At 43.6% G+C, this 17,049-nt stretch overlaps 1 long non-coding RNA gene across 1 annotated transcript; it reads right to left on the bottom strand.

The window, feature by feature from the left end:
• Positions 1-1,037: 1,037 nt before the first annotated feature.
• On the bottom strand, positions 1,038-9,649 carry LOC142072219 (uncharacterized). The gene is made up of 2 exons (XR_012668633.1): positions 9,005-9,649; positions 1,038-7,615 (listed from the first exon to the last, which is right to left on the bottom strand). It is a non-coding gene; the product is annotated as an uncharacterized LOC142072219 (long non-coding RNA).
• Positions 9,650-17,049: the final 7,400 nt, after the last annotated feature.

Genomic DNA, 17,049 nt, shown 5'->3' with positions numbered 1-17,049 from the left:
ACATCAGACACCTTTTCATAAGAACATAAGAACGGTCATACTGGGTCAGACCAAAGGTCCATCTAAACCAGTATCCTGTCTTCCAGCAGTGGCCAATGCCAGGTACCCCGGTGCAGAGGGAATGAACAGAACAGGTAATCATCAAGTGATCCATCCCCTATCACCCATTCCCAGCTTCTGGCAAACAGAGGCTAGGGACGCCATCCCTGCCCATCCTGGCTAATAGCCATTGATGAACCTATCCTCCATGAATTTATCTAGTTCTTTTTTGAACCCTGCTCTTATCTTGGCCTTCACAACATCCTCTGGCAAGGAGTTCCACAGGTTGACTGTACGTTGTATGAAAAAATAGTTCCTTTTGTTTGTTTTAAACCTGCTGCCTATTAATTTCATTTGGTGACCCCTAGTTCTTGTGTTATGAGAAGGAGTAAATAACACTTCCTTATTTATTTTCTCTACACCAGTCATGATTTTATAGACCTCTATCATATCTCCCTTCAGTCATCTCTTTTCCAAGCTGAAGAGTCCCAGTCTTATTAATCTCTCCTCATAGGGCTGCTGTTCCATACCCCTACTCATTTTTGTTCCCTTTTCTGAACCTTTTCCAAGTCCAATATATCTTTTTTGAGATGGGGCGACCACATCTGCACGCAGTATTCAAGATGTGGGCGTACCATGGATTTATATAGAGGCAATAGGATATTTTCTGTCTTATTATCTATCCATTTCTTAATGATTCCCAACATGCTGTTCGCTTTTTTGACTGTCGCTGCACATTGAGTGGATGTTTTCAGAGAACTATCCACAATGACTCCAACAGCTCTTTCTTGAGTGGTAACAGCTAATTTAGACCCCATCATTTTATATGTATAGTTGGGATACATTTCATTCCATGGTTGTTCTTGATTTTTTTCTTTAAAAGTCCTGCTCCTGTTCTCATCAATGTAAATTATATAAATTTCATTTAAATCAATGGTTTCAGAGTAACAGCCATGTTAGTCTGTATTCGCAAAAAGAAAAGGAGTACTTGTGGCACCTTAGAGACTAACCAATTTATTTGAGCATAAGCTTTTGTGAGCTACAGCTCACTTCATCGGATGCAATGTGAGCAATAGTGGGTTTAAAAATCCATCATATTTTACTGTAAATCCAAATGACGTAAACATATAATTTAACACTGAGTATATCTAAATAAAATATTTTCCGTATATTTAAACAATACCCATAGATTATTCTGATACTAATATTTTCTTAGAAGTCAGTAATAAGAAATAAGAAGTATTTTTTGGAAATAATGTTTTAACTTTGTAAGAAAAACATTCATGTCTACAGTGAATTCTGTACGCATTACAACAATTACAAATCTATTGTAAAGTCATAGACAGCTGCATACAAATCACTTTTCAGACCATATAAAAATGTAGCAAATACTTATAACGCTGAAATCACATACATGAAACATGTTATGCAGAAACTGAAATGCTTTGAAAATAGCCTACCATTCAAATACTGTATCTTTCCTTTTTCATAAAACCAAACATTAGTTCTGCAGTAATTGTGAGGCATTTTGGAATGTTCTTTGAATCCATTTCACTTCAGTTCAGCTGTAAGTATGGTCCAAGCACTAACACAGAGTTCTCCAGAGAGAATAGCCATATTTGACTATTACTCAGAAAGGCATGCCAGTGATATGTCCCTAGGAAGAATGTAAGAGACCTGGACAACACCTCCAGGGGTGGAGTTAAAGTTAAGATGTTGAAGAAAGGAGTAGAATAGACTCTCCTAAAATAATCTGTGTCATTAAGGAAGAGAACAACTTTACTTGGTTCAACTTTATTTTTATACTTTGAAAAAGGCTTCCTAGGAAAAACAGGTCAGAAATGTAGGGGTGAAGAGAATCAAAGAAGGTATCAAAATGCAGTCAAGTTAAGTCAAAAAGATCAACATGAATAATACTTATACATTTGTATAACTAGCTATTACTTGAGCCTTTAGCGCAGGGACTCTCCGTTTTTAACCTAAATACAGACTGTGTTGGAAATTTACCAGGAGCCCAAAATCTGCATCTAATTTGGATAATATTAGAGGTCTAATCACATAAAAAGTTGGTATGTACTATGGGAGACCAGGAGTAGAAAGCTTGTGAATAACTGATTTTTTCAATTCATGGGCAGTTTAAAAAAAAAAAGTGGTTCAACTAGAACAAAAACTGGAATTTTTCAAAATTTTTGGCAAATCAAAAAAATCGTAACAATTTCATTTTGAGTTAAACAAAACATTGCATTTGGGTTATTTTTAATAAAAGCAAAGGAAATGAAGAGCCAGTTTCACAAAAAAAAACAACCTCCCCCCCAAAATGCGGAAGTAGTGTCCCCCTTATACTTAATAGCCCAGTGGTCAGGCTCAGTTTCCAGCTCTTCCACAGACTGTGTGTGTGACTTCTGGCATGTCACTTTAAGATATCTCTACATTGGGCACTAAGCCTGGGCCCTGGCTTAGGTTCTAGCCCAAGCCCCACTTCAACCCCCACAGAAATCAGTCTGTCTTGGGTCAGTAAGCACTCAGGACCTGCTATAGGGGTGAGTCAGAGGCCAAGTCCTAGTCCAAGCCCTGTCATTTTGCAGTGTGGATGCATCTTAAGCTGCAGATTCAAGTCAGAAGGTCTTTATCGTGCAGTGTGGACATGATAGCATAGCTGTGAGACCCAGGTCCAGCAACTGTAAGCCCAGATTGACACAGCAGGGTGACTGCTCAAGCATGGGCTTCTAAACATCAAGTCTGCAAGCCTGGGTCCCACAGACCGGGGTTTACAATGGCGTGTGTTGTGGGCCTGCGGGATTGGTCGACACTACGCACGGCTCATGTGGCACTTCATGGTCTCAGACATCATCCGATGGTCCAGGGACATCTACATCGAACACATCACTGACCACCGACAGTACCAGGAGATGTGAGCTGGAGTGACATCGTGCATCAACTATGAGAAAGGGACCGAGAGACTTTGTCCATTGGACCATATGAACTGGAACCATAAACTCACTGAACGTTAAATCTCACCAAATGAGGGTCAATCCATCCTCATCATCATATCCACTCATTATACTTCACATCTGAACATAGCCATTATATGAACAACATACCCTCATATCTCAGTGTCTGTACTTTGACCCGTCAACCTTTTACCCCCAATCGGGGATATTGCAGATTATGTATTCCTTATGCCATCCGATCCTAAACCAAACTTCACACCTCTTGATAATCTGTATGTTATTTCCTGATAACAAGAAACTTCTATGCTTCAACTCTGTACCATTCACTTTTTTAAAACATCATCTTAATAAAATTAGGGGGTGATTGAAAGACCCTTGAGGTCATTGACTTCAAGGGGCTTTGGATCAGCATTTAATCTTTGTGCTTCAGTTTCCCATTTGTAAAAACTGGGATAATACTTCCCTTTGCCCACCCTTTGTCTGCCTAATCTCTTTAGACAGTAAGGTCTTTAGCGCAGGGACTGTTTCTCACTATATGTTTGTACAATACTTTGCATAATGGGCCCCTGTTCTGAGCTAGGGCCTCTCTGTGCTACTGTACTATAGATAACAATTGTTATGGTCCTCAGCTACACTAATTTACACTAGGGAGCAGACCAATGCTTGACCTACTGAGGAGCATAAGCTTGTAAAAATGGATCAGAACCAGCATTGCAATCTCCTTTCCCAACTGCTCCAGGCACACCTGGCCCATCTATTGTAAAAGCAAAGTATTTTTATTGTAGAGGATGATGCTGTTCCAGTTCTCTGTAGAAAGCGCCATCAATGTGCCTGAAGAAAGCAGAGTGAATTTAGAAATATGTAGTGATGCAGAGAGTTAATAGTGGAGAATGAGAATTACGCATGGCTTCCTCCAGTGTATGAGGAATTTACAGCTGTAACTCCCATTAGTTAATAGTTCCTAGATTTAATGGTTTTTATGGCATAATTAAAATGACAGATCTGAGGTTGCTAGGATCTTATTGATACAACTGAGTTCCTTTTGGGAAAAATAAGTTTACAAAGAAACGGAAAATATTAGTATGATTCTTTTTGCAATAAGTTTTGGCTGAAGGACCCAAGATTTTTTTCTTTAAAATAAGAGATGCCTAAATCTTCATTACAAATTGGAGGATGGAAAAATATCAACATAGGAGATCAGAGGTGGAGAACAGGTAAGGAAAAGCTGATACTTATAAAATCTTCTCGGAGATGCAAGATGGTAAGTGGTGGTGGCGGCTGAGAAGGACACAGCCAATTCTGAAAGGATGATCATATTTGGGAGGCTGTTGTAACAGCCAAAGGTTTTTTTAAATTGTAAAATGGAACCCTCACGCCAGCAACTTCTTAGGCATGTGAGAGGGAAGGGTTTGCAGATATGTTTGTGAAGATATCTGTAATGTTTGTTTCTGTTGCAGGCTCCATGATCCTCTAACTTGATAGGAAAAATGGCATTGTTAGTGAAGGCCTACTGGAGGGATATAACAAGAGTTAGGCCATTGACATTGGATATCTGGTAGTTGTAAAGGGCTTGAAAGGTCAAGGATTATACATTTGTTACCTGAATATTTATGTCCTCAGTATTTGTATAAGTGAGGTTACTATGCAGGCAACTGATAAAGAAAGGGGGTTAGGGTGGGGATTGTTGTCATTAGTTACTCAAACTGTTCCCTTTCCTTGTCATCTTTGGTGATCAATGGACATTGGTTCTGATACAGGAGGCCTTAGGACTTTTGCAAATGGCAAGGAGAAAGGTACAGAGAAGTCAGCAAAAGGTGCAGTGATTAAATATGACACAGTCATAGTAAGGCTCTGCAACAAGCCTGACGTACCCCAGTCCCCACCATATTAGCAGGTGTTGATGCTGCAGGAAAAGAGTGAGTGGGTTCTTTTTACCCACTGAAGCACATGGTTTCTTACCTTCCACATCCAGTAAGCCTGGTTCTTTAGAAAGGGAAGATCTAGGATTTAACCTGAGCAGTTTTGAGGGAGAAACCCTAAGAGCCATCAAATCTGGGGAGAAGGGTGGAGGGGTGCTTTGTTATCTTATTGTTTTCTTTCTAAAGAAAGCCACGCCCCAGGATGGGGGTGCATTTTGACTCTACACAGTGGGCAAATTTTTTTTGTTGAGCAGATTAGCCAAAAACCTGCATGCACAGTGCTACCAAGATTGTGTAGCTAGAGCAGGGATTTTGACAAGCGGAAAAAAGAGCAGTAACTGTTACAAAAGTCACTGGAGACTTGGCAATTAATGTAATGAAGAACAGGAGAACCTGGGCTCCAGTTGGGTAGTGTTTGTGAGATAGTGGTACTTTCCCAAACTCTGTCCACAGGCCAATTTCCACTTGCTTGAGCTATCCAAGTGAGTTGCTCCTCACAGAGATTTCACAAATGTTCAGACTGATTGCTCATGCTCTGCTGGCTCTTCTTTGGTGAGGTGGATTCTGCGGGGCTCAGCACCCCCTTGATGGGACTCCATTCCTCCTGGGCACCAAAATGGAAGGTTTCTCATATAGAGTCTACAGACTCCTCCTTGCTTTGGTCAGCAATGAAGCAGCTAACAATATTCACAGGGAAATTATAATGAATGGATATTTGACTTAAAGCCTCATTGAGGTGAATGGAAGAGGTCACACCTCTAAGGCTATGTCTTCCGAGCATAGAGAAGCATAGGATGAAATGCTGGCCTTGTTTTCATCAGGCAAAAAGGTGTGTTCTTTCTTCATATTAGTTAACATATGGTAACTAAGGTGAGGTAAAATTCTAGTGAAGGTAAGGCAGTGCCAACACAAGTTAGCACATCAAGATAAACCCTAGGCTTCCCCAGATCTTTACCTCAACCTGTTACTATGAGAAAACTGGCATTCACAAAATGGCAGCCTAATAAAAAGTACCAGGTGGCCTACCCAGCCCAATTCAAGCCCTGGGGAGAACCCTGGATCATCTTGTATTTAGGAAATGTGGGAGGAGCACGTATGGTTTGGGGACTAAGGATCCTGGAAATCAGATGGATCACTCTCAGCAAGTTCTCAAGCCTGACCTGCTCCCTGTAGTTCTTCACTAGACTCTTTCCAGAGATATAGCTCCTCTTCTCCCGCAAGAGCATGTTCACAGCTCTGTTTAAGTAGTCATCTGTCTGAAAAGCCACAGTTGGGGTCAGTCATTATAACTAAATCTCCATCACACTTAGCTAGGTCACAGGCAAGATTGAGCCCAGCTTGTCATAAAGAGCCAGGCAACCTGTCACACTCCCACAGTCTTTAATTCAGTCTGTTAAGTCATGTGAAACCTACAAACTGCCTTGTCTGCACTAGGATTTTATCTTGAGTTAGTTAACTCAGTTGAGAAAACACCTTTTATTTCTGAGTAAAGACAAGGCCTCAGGAGCTGAAGATTTGATCCAGCATCCATTAATGTTAATAGGAACCTTTCCACTGACTTCAGTGAGCACTGGTTTAAGCCCTGAGCAGGCAGTTATTCCCCTGTTTGCTGGCAATGAGGAAGGGGCACCTTTAACCAGGGTCCAGTGACAGAATGGCAAAAGGAAGAGTGACCAATAGATCAAAAACTGGTTGTATGCACAAAGGGCCAAAACTTGCCTTTCCCACCACTGCAGACCACTGCCCTCTAGCAGTAGAATGAGCGCAGTGCCACTGCATAGCACAGCAGGGGATGGGGACCCTGCCTGCCCCAAAATCCCTGTGTCGGGGTGGCCCCTCCATGTTATTGCACATGAAAGATCTGGGGTGTCTGGAGCTGGTAGAGCCACCTCCGCACCAATCCACGGACCATTCTGCCGCTCAGAGGACCACAAGCAACACAGGTGGTTACTCAAGCCCTGAAACAGAATAGCCATTGAAAAGCAGCTGTTGTGCCACTCTACAGCCCAGAGGGAAGTTGCCTTCTTCCCCCTCTCAGCCCCGAGTGAACTCTTCAGCATATAGTGCAGATGTTCAGGCTGTGTTCTGAGCTCAGGGTTTGGGTCAAAAAGAGAGTTTGGCCAATGGGGCCTTAAAATCTTAGATGACAATATCAAAGTAGAATTTCAAATCAGTGCCAAAAAACAATGGTTGTTTACTAACTGCGAATAAACCAGCTGCCCTGGAAAAAGTATCTCATAACAGACTACACAGCAATTAACATTTTGACATCAGGAACAGAATTTCCACCAGAGGTGAAATTTACATCCTATCTTTACTGCTGTCTCCAATGTCAGTCCTCTGCATTTTGAATTTAAAGCCATCACTCCTAAACAACAGAGCACCTCAGAGAGTGGGAGCAATGTAGAAAGGCCTTACAGTGGTTTAAATAGCTCAATGTAGAGTAGATTTGGGCCAGTCTGGGACCCTCCAATCAGGAGACCTCTTTGCCAGTAGCCTCTCCCCTGGTGATTGGTCTGCTCTGGAGTCAGCCATGAGCTTTGTTTTGAATGCAGCTGTTCTCTCTACTCTTTGCAATCACTTCTGTCCCAACTGGAATGCCATGGAAGTGCAGCAGTTGGCCAGGGATTGCTTACATGCTTCCCTCTTTGTCCATCTTCATGGTGACCAGGCCAACTTTCACCTTGGGTCAGGCATCCCTTGTACCTGTGTTGCACAAATATATTGATATACAGTTATAGCTAGGCCTGAGCAAAAACTTTGGATCAGAATTAAATCTTCCCCAAAATCTGATGGCACTTGGTCAAATCTTAGTATTGTGTTTTGATCCACCTCTCTCTACAACATCCATGAAACCCACTCTGAACAGAGTGAGTGCTTTAATTATCCTAGCTAAAACTGTATAAACAACAGAGCCAGCTCTAGGTTTTTTGCCACCCCAAGCAAAAAATTTGCCGCCCAAAGCGCCGAGAGCGCAACTGCCCAAGCAAAAAAAAAAAAAGAAAAAAGAAAGGGATGGCCGGAATGCGGCCCCTGGAATTGTGCCTCCCCAAGCACGTGCTTGCTTTGCTGGTGCCTAGAGCCAGTCCTGATGAACAAGAAGCCTACAACTGACAGTTTATTCTTATAAATAACAATGACTAATAAATAATAATAATATAATAACAACAATAATAAATATTAATTAATAGTTATATTATCTCTACCTCCGTTTTCCCATCTGTGAAACTGGGAAACCCTCCTTTGTAAAGCACTTTAAGATCTATGGACGAATAGCACTACATTATCACTAAGAATGTATTGTTTACAGAGCATCTTCCATCAGAGGACTTCGAAGAACTTTATGAGCATTAATTAAGCCTTTGATTAATTAAGCAAACTGATTAAACCCCACAACATTTCTGTGAAACTTTTTACAGATAACACTGAGAAATCAAGTGACTAGTCCAAAGATACACTGAGTTAGTGTTACAGCTGGGTATAGAAACTTGCTCCCCTGATTTGCAGTTCTATGTTCCACTAGCAAGACCATGCCACCTCAGATACATGCTGTATAACAGGGGTCAGCAACCTTTAGAAGTGGTGTGCCGAGTCTTCATTTAATCACTTTAATTTAAGGTTTCACGTGCCAATAATACATTTTAACGTTTTTTTAGAAGATCTCTCTCCATAAGTCTCTATATTATATAACTAAACTGTTGTCGTATGTAAACAAGGTTTTCAAAATGTTTAAGAAGCTTCATTTAAAATTAAATTAAAATGCTGATCTTACACCGCCGGCCCGCTTAGCCCGCTGCTGGCTTGGGGTTCCATTCACCCTAGGCCGGCAGCAGGCTGAGCAGGGCCTGTGGCCGGGACCCCGGCTGGCAAGGGGCCGGCAGCCAGAACCCCAGACCAGCAGTGGGCTGAGCGGGGCCGGCAGCCGGGACTCCAGACCGGCAGTGGGCTGAGCAGCTCAGCCTGCTGCCGCTCAGCCCGCTGCCAGTCTGGGGTTCCCTCCACGGGCTCCTGCCAACCAGGATCCCAGCTGCTGGCCCTGCTCAGCCCGCTGCCGGTCTGGGGTCCCGGTCCTGTCCACATAGAGTAGGTACCTACCTTCTCCCTGGTGCTAGCCATTCTCTTCCTCTCTCTCTGCACTGAGATGAGGGTGGGAGTGTGCTGAGAACAGGGCTGGGGGTGAAGGAGCAGGCTGGGGGTTGGGGTGCAGGGTCTGGCCAGGAGCTAGAATGAGGGAGGGGGCTCAGGGTTGGGGAAGGAGCGCTTACCTGGGCAGCTCCCATTTGGTGCGAGGGCTGCAGGTGGGAATGTTTGTGTGGGGTGTGTGTGCAGGAGCTCCCGTTTGGTGCTCAGGGTGGGGGTGGGGATGTGGGGGGTGCAAGTGTCGGATCATGGGGTGTCGAGGGGCTGGGTATGTGTGGTGGGTGCAGGAGTCAGGGCAGGGAGCTGGGGGGGCTGGGGATGTGTGGGGGGTGCCGGAGTCAGGGCTGGGGTTCTGGAGGGGTTCAGGGGTCAGGGCAGAGGGCTGGGGTGTGTGGGGGAGGTGCAGGGGTCAGGGCGGTGGGCTGGGGTCGTGGGGGTGCTCCCAGCCCCCTGCCCTGAGTGGCTCATGGCAGGGGGCTGGAGGGGATATGCCGATTCCACCCCCTTCCCCAAGGTCCCTGGAGCAGAGAGTGCGCTGCGGCTCCACTTTTCCCTCTCCCCTCCATAACAAGGGTCCTCAACTGATCGGCGGCAGGGAGGGAGAGGAGGAGGGGCAGGAACCCAGCGCGCTGAGGGAAGAGGCGGGGGGAAGTTTGCCAGCCCTGCAAGGAGAGAGCGGTGGGCGGGGGGCAGAGAAGAGCAGGCCGGGCCGGGCAAGATTTTTAATGGCACGCTGCCATCTTTGGCACGCATGCCATAGGTTGCTGACCCCTGCTGTATAACTTTGGCGGACCATGGCAACTGTTTGCAGTACATTTCACCAACTAAAAATCTGTCCAAAGAACATTGTTTGATTTAGCAGGGTAGTGACCTTTGTATTCCAGCAACAGAGGAGTCATTTCTTATAAATCATACCATTGGAGCTAAGGTCCAGTGGAGTTTAACAAGGTTCATTAACATTTTGACACATTACGTAGTTGCACAACAGTATCTCATGTTGTAAACTGATTTCTTCTCAAAGGGACACTGCCCAATGTCTGTTCTGACAGTGACATGCTGCTGAAAAAACCACATCTGGCCCTGTTCAGCTGAAGAGAGACTAGCGTGACCAGATGTCCCGATTTTATAGGGACAGTCCTGATTTTTGGGTCTTTTTCTTATATAGGCTTCTATTACCCCTCACCCCCGTCCTGATTTTTCATACTTGCTATCTGGTCACCCTAAGAGAGACTTGATGAGATGTGGAGCCTTCAAAGGATGGTGAAGGGAATAAGTGGAGGGATTGGGGAAGAGATCCCAGAGAATCTCATTTCTGATGCAACAAAGGAATTCTTGCAATGTTGTTACCCCTACAATTTGATTTCCTTTCCAAAGCTTTTAAGGATAGATCCTCAGCTGTTTTAAGTCAGCATATCTCCAATGATGTCCACAGTTACACTGATTTACACCAGCTGGAAATCTGGCCCAGTTTTCTTTTTCTACTCCAAGGAAACCAAGGTATAAATAGAGCGAGTTTGAATGGGTTCATATCACTCAGTCCCCACTGCCCTTTAACTTTTCCTGTCATAACTTTTTCTTAAATATGTTTTCTCCATAACCCCTCTGGTAGCCTTCTTCACAATAGCTTCCCTTTATAGCAAGCCCTAGGGAAACATTTGTGGTTATTTGTAACTTTATTAATTAATGCTTTACCCTGATAACAATCACACAGTATATTTAACGGGTATATGTTGCAGACTTCTAAAACACACCCATCCCATGTGTTTGGGGGGCCTTGCACTTAATTAGGGCCAGTGGGTGACACTGTGATAATGCAGTGTCATATTATCAAGATCTATACCAGTGTTTGCAAAAGCATGAGGCACAGAAGATGTATACATAAAAGTTGTAGGGTGTTAAGAACTTATGGCAGGACTGCAGGAGGGATGCAATTGGCTTCATTTTCCTGAAGCTTTCAAACATTTGGGAAATACTACTTTAAATAATTCAAAACTGTATTGAACAAAGCACTGGAAAAGGTGCTATAGGGAACAAGCCTGCATTGCTAGAGGAACAGACTGGACTAGGCAACATAAAAGGTCATTTTTATTTCTAGTTTCTCTCCTTGCAAAGGTCAGGAGCTAAGTGATTCATAGTAACAGTTCCAGTGGAAATCCCCGAGTCACTGACCAAACATTTTTGAAGGATGTCCAGCTACAGGCAAGGATTCAAAGATCATTTCCCTGGGTATCTGAAGTGTTATATTTTCAGTGGTTGTAGTCCTCTTCAAAAGCAATGTCAAAACAAGAAAACACCACTGATAAAAGTTAATACAAACACCAGAATGAACCAATCCACCACACAGTACTAATTCTAGTAGAATTTAGCAACGACACCTATAAGTAAAGAGAAGAATGTTATGAACTTGTAACGCAGTAAGGCTACATTTTCAAAAGCTTTGCACCGTTAAAATGGGCTCTTGCACCCACATTTACAGGTGTAAGTAGAACTTGGGTTGCTGAATATTTTCAGCTCGGTGCAGTGGAGGCACAAGTGAATTATATTTGCCAGGAGTGGGGGTAAGAAAAATGTCCACACCATGGAATTTTCAACCAATCACACTGGGAGAAGCAGAATTTTCCCTAATCTGTATCCAGTGAGAAGCCCACACTTACCTTATTAACCCCACCATGTTTTGTGGGGCAGATGTTGGGAAACTAGAACCAACTGTCAATTGGTGACAGAGATAGCATGGAGCCTGTAAACATTTTGGGTGACAGCGGACACTGAGGTCCCTGAAGGAAGAAAGATCAGAGAAGGTGAAGGAGGGGGCCCAAAGGAGCCAGGCAAAAGAAAGAATCAAACTGTACTCTGCTAACAGGACCCACAAGGGGAGAGGTGGAGAAGGCTTCTTGGATTTATCTGAGGAAGAAATCATCTGAAGATACAAGTTTAACTCTGCAGTTGTCCTGCATTTCTCTGCAGTGTTGCCCTGGTTTTGAGACTCAAACACAGAAGAGCCATACTTTAACTGTAGTAGTCAAAATCACCTCAGCTCTGGGATTCCTTCACAACGGGAGTATTTCAGAGACTGAATGGTGGCCATCACAGGAATAAACCAGTCTGTCATCTACACCCACGTTAATCAGTTTCTTCATGCCATTCTCAACAGTTTAATTTATATTGATTTCCTCCCACCAACAGATGGCAAGTCCTATAAGATGTGGTCATCTGTGATGAATGCTGTACTCGTGTTCCCCCTAAGGGGACCTTCAGCCACTGAAACCCCCTTCAGGGACAGAAAAAAGCTCTACTCTATACATGTGCAGATTACCTACCATGCTAATTACATCATCACAGAAAAACTGACCTAGTACTCAGAAGAATGTCACAACTCCTCCATTGGCAGGTTCTCTGGACTAGCTGGGGAGTTTGGGACTGGGTGGAGTGCTAGAGCCTGGGTAAATACAGATAATTTAGCTACAGTAACCTTAGGAGTCTTGGTTATGCGTTTACCATGTGCGAGACTGGTTGATATGCACAAGGGAAATGTGCATATCAACCAGTCTCGCACATGGTAAACACATATGCACATTGATATGCACATTTCCCTTGTGCAGGAGTCAAGGCCCAAGTTATGGATCATAACTCACACTGCAAATCCCCCAGAAATAAACTATAATGCAGCTCTTCCTGACATCATTCTGTGACGCTCTGGGGGTTTCACCCAGACCAGTAAGAGGTTGTGTCACTCCCTGCTCTGTAACCCTAGATGCCGCTATGCTGTGCAGCTTTGGCATCAGCAGCCTGCTTACAGCCTCACCATAGCTTCCACCAGCCTGGTTACTCCTTGTAGGGTGACACTAACAGCCCTTCCAGTCCTGAGTGTCCCCAGAACTGTCTCCTCTGTCGTGCTCAGCCCCTCTCACTGTAGCAGTCACAAAACCTTATCAAGTGTGTTGCTCCTTTAAAGAGACAGTCCACAGCACCAGCTTGTTAGTTTGGCTGAAGATTTTACTCCTCAGTTTGAAACACTACACTAAGACAGTTGTTTAATAAAATAAGATTACATTTATTAACAAAGAATAGATTTTTAAATAATATCAAGTAAAATGAATTGGCTACAAACAAACAAACATACATTTTTAAGACCAAAACCTAAATTAACAAACTGGAGTCTTTTGTTCAAAGTAGTTTTCTCACCCCCAGACTTCCAGCATGGTTGGCCAGTTTTTACACAGAAGCCAATGAATAGCTCAAAGTGTTTGGTTTCTTTGTCTTTTTAGGTGAAGGATGCCAAAATGGCTTTTTCTCTCTGTTTACATTCTGAAAGTTTACCTTTGTTTTCAAAGCCAGGAAGCCCTCCTGGGGGTTCAGCTCGCTATGTCCCTACGGGAGCGGACACAATGTTAGTTTTTGCAGTCTCCTCCCCATATCGTGATGGTTAAGTGGCTATCTCCCCCACTTGCTAATTTAATCGCTTTGTTCACCTTTTTTGTAAATGTGCTCCCATGATCTCTCCTTGCTCAATTTACATTGGAAACCGACATTCGAGTAGACAAAACCACATTCCTTTGTCTAGGGCCAAGCAGATTTTAAGAACATATTTCCAGTACACATATAATTCTTTATACGTTAATGATACCTACTTCACATAAGGCTATTAATGATCAGTGAGATATTAGTTTTCCAGTGATATACTACAAGACACCTATTAAATTAATAGCATGACAATACTGTGTGATGTACACTGAGCTGGTCAGGCCAGCTGAGACTCACTCCTGCATACCAGGGAGCCCTCTGACACTGGGGTGTTCTTAGGGTCACACATTCCTTCTAAATTGTCCTTTTTTTGGATCGGCTCTGTTGCATTTGTCCCTGTGAATAAACACAGGAGAGTCACAGTGCTGCAGGGTCAGGGTGTGTGCTGGGGTGGGCTTATTGTGACATGCTGCAGTGTGACATGGAAGCCTGTAGTGATCTTCCTGGGAGGGCATATTGTTGCCATAGCAACATGCTTGTTGCCTGCCCAGTATTCTTCTGATACCTGGCATGGATGGACAACAGTGGCTGAAGGAATGGTGACCTCCTGAACAATATGCAGGTACATGCAATTGGTATTGTGCCTCCACCTCCAACATGAATGATCCACACCTCACTTCCCCTCCTGTGTGTTTTACTTCACCAGGCTTCTCCCACCTATGACTTTGAGCACTGTGCTGTCCCCTGTATGGACAATGGTGTTTATCTTTACCTAGTGATATTTTTGTTCATCCATGGCTATTTTGTTTGTCTAGATGCTATCCTCTAAATCCTTGGAGGTAACCACATTGGAGACGGGTGCATGATCACAGTGACCACAAACGGGATACTTCAACATTATATCAATCTGCAGATGATACTTCCTTATGTAATCACCTCCACCCTCTGCAGTCCTTTTTGTGTTTCATTTAGTCTTGCATCTGTATCTCTCCTGGGGGAGTAGGTCACTTCCCCTCTTCTTGCCATGCACAGGAAAAGAAATTCTTGAATTACTACATCTGTCCATGGGTCCTTAAGTCGTCTGCAGCCCAGTAAATTGGTCTTCTGCCACCTGCTCTTGCAGCTTAGGGACCGATCTCTTCCCTTCCCTTTCTGTGCTATATTTTCTAGAAATCAGATGTGTGGATGAATGTATGCTAGATACAGACAATTGTGCAATTCTCTCCCCACTTGCTTTTGCTCCCACCTGCTGTGCTCACAATTGTTGAGTTCCAAATGTTTGTACCATTTTGCGTATTTAAACTGACAGGACATCAGTGTAGCTCTAGTTTATGGCCTCTGCACAAACAACTGTAACTGCAAGCTGGCACTTTTGAAAATTTAGCCCAAAGAAGCAAGCTGTTGGAAAGATTTTGCAGTGACAACCACATCCGAAGGAACAGCATAATAAGACAATATCTAAAACCAAGATAACTTGTGAACAGGACATACTAAAGGTAATGGGAAATCTCAACAATCAAGTCACAAATTAGGATCAAATTCAACCCTGCTATAACTGCACTGAAGCCAATAGAGTTTCACTGTAGAAATAACATAGCAGTTTTGAGGACACAAGTACAAGGCTGCTTTCTTGCACAGAGCCACAAACAGAAACCCACAGGAGGCAATGAGATAGTCAGGAAAACTCTGTTTCCTTTAGTGTTTAAAGAAAGGAAATAGGAAAGGGGCAATTCTCAACTGTCACAGGAACTCAGTTCCAGTAGAATAGGTGACAAAGAAAAATTAGCAACTGGTTTTTGAATGTTATAATTCTTGACTTCTGATTCTCCGACTGGTTTTTGAATGTTATAATTCTTGACTTCTGATTTGTGTCCATTTATTCTTTTACGTAGAGACTGTCCAGTTTGGCCAATGTACATGGCAGAGGGGCATTGCTGGCATGTAATGTGCTCCTCGTATTCCCTCAGCTCCTCAGAGCAGGGTTACAAAACATACTGGTAGGAATGCCTGAGTTCATGTAAGTATTGTCTATGCATCAGTTTCTTCCATTGCTACCACTGGTAGAGGTGCATTACAAGGCCCAAGAGACTGAAACCTGAGTCAGTGTTTAGTAGGCAGGAAGCTATGATGAGGTTGTAAGAAACAACCAGCAGGCTAAAGATACAAGCTGGTTATCGTCCTTTTCCTTATCTATAGGTTGGTACCTCTTTAGATGATCTCTGACAGAGTTAGGGCTGGATATGTTTACATTAGGTATGTTCAGTCAAAATCATATAGTATAGTGATGGGTGTGATATAAGAACTTAGAAGATCTTTTAATATTATTTCCTAATCAATAATATTGTTTTAATAAGATGCATATGGCCTTAGTCTATCTTGTTGCAGAAATTCACACAGCACAAGTGATAACAAATCTTCAATCACTAAGTGACACTAAAGTAACAAAGGTGCAGACCCCCAGCCCTGCAATTTGTTGCATGAGGGTGGAGATTTGCACTCAGAACCACATTGAGTTAAGTGAGGCTCCATGCAGACACAAGTCACAGGATCTAACCTATACCTCTTAAGGTGTAGAAGGTAGGCAAGGACTATGTCTTACTGTGTGTTCATCTATCCTAGCACAATGGGTCCCTGATTTTGGTTGGGGCCACAAGCTGCTATTGTACTACAAATAATAATAATTAATGGTATCTGGAACCTAACCCTGCTCAGAAATGTCAGACAAAAGGCAACTGTCCTATAAGGTATGTTTTGGTCTTAGGGATATAATCTGTGTTACACAGGAAATGCCTCATTACTGTGGATGAGAATCAAGTTACAGGAGCTTAAGAACTGTCATGCAAGAAGAGATTTACTGCACCAGTAGGCAGCCAAAGTGTTTAATATAGGTTAAAGTGAAGAGGCAGAATAGAGACACTATGCTGAGATAAAGGCACCCCACTCTGGCTGGGCCAGGAAAGGATTCAAAGAAGCTTTAGAATAAAAGAAGAGAACCAGCTCCTCTACAGAAACAGCCTATGGGTGCTGTCTGGGGTCCTCTGCTTGGTAACTCCCTCTGGCTCTCTACTTACAGTTCTGTGACCTGTCCCTGTTTTATCATTAGTTGTCCCTTAGAATTGCTTGGGTTTTGGATCCAGTAGCTCCTCCCCTTAGGCTGGGGAGAGGAATCTTTAGCTGTGGGCAGGCTTGTACCCACCCATCCCTGGATTCCCAACAGGCATAGAAACAGCGCTGTCTGGGGTTCTCTGCTTGGTGTCCCCTTCTGGTTCCTTGCTTTTGAGTCCATAACCCTCACTCCCATTCCTGCTTAATCATGCGTTGTCCTCCGACTTTATTTGAACCCTAGGTCTAGTGGCGCCTGCCTTTAGACTGGAAGCCGGAACTTCCGATGCAGTGGGGCGCCAGCAACGGGTACCCTTAGCGGCCAGGCCCAAGAGCTGACCACAGGGGAATGCGAACTGATAATTGGCATCAAGTATCAGAGAGGTAGCCCTGTTCGTCTATATCCACAAACCCAACAGAGGAGTCCAGTGGCACCT

This window comes from Caretta caretta, chromosome 5 (assembly GCF_965140235.1).
Source record: "Caretta caretta isolate rCarCar2 chromosome 5, rCarCar1.hap1, whole genome shotgun sequence".
In the NCBI taxonomy this organism is placed as follows: Eukaryota; Metazoa; Chordata; order Testudines; family Cheloniidae; genus Caretta; species Caretta caretta.
Note: the sequence above shows the minus strand (reverse complement) of the source record. Positions and strands in the feature narration are given on the sequence as shown.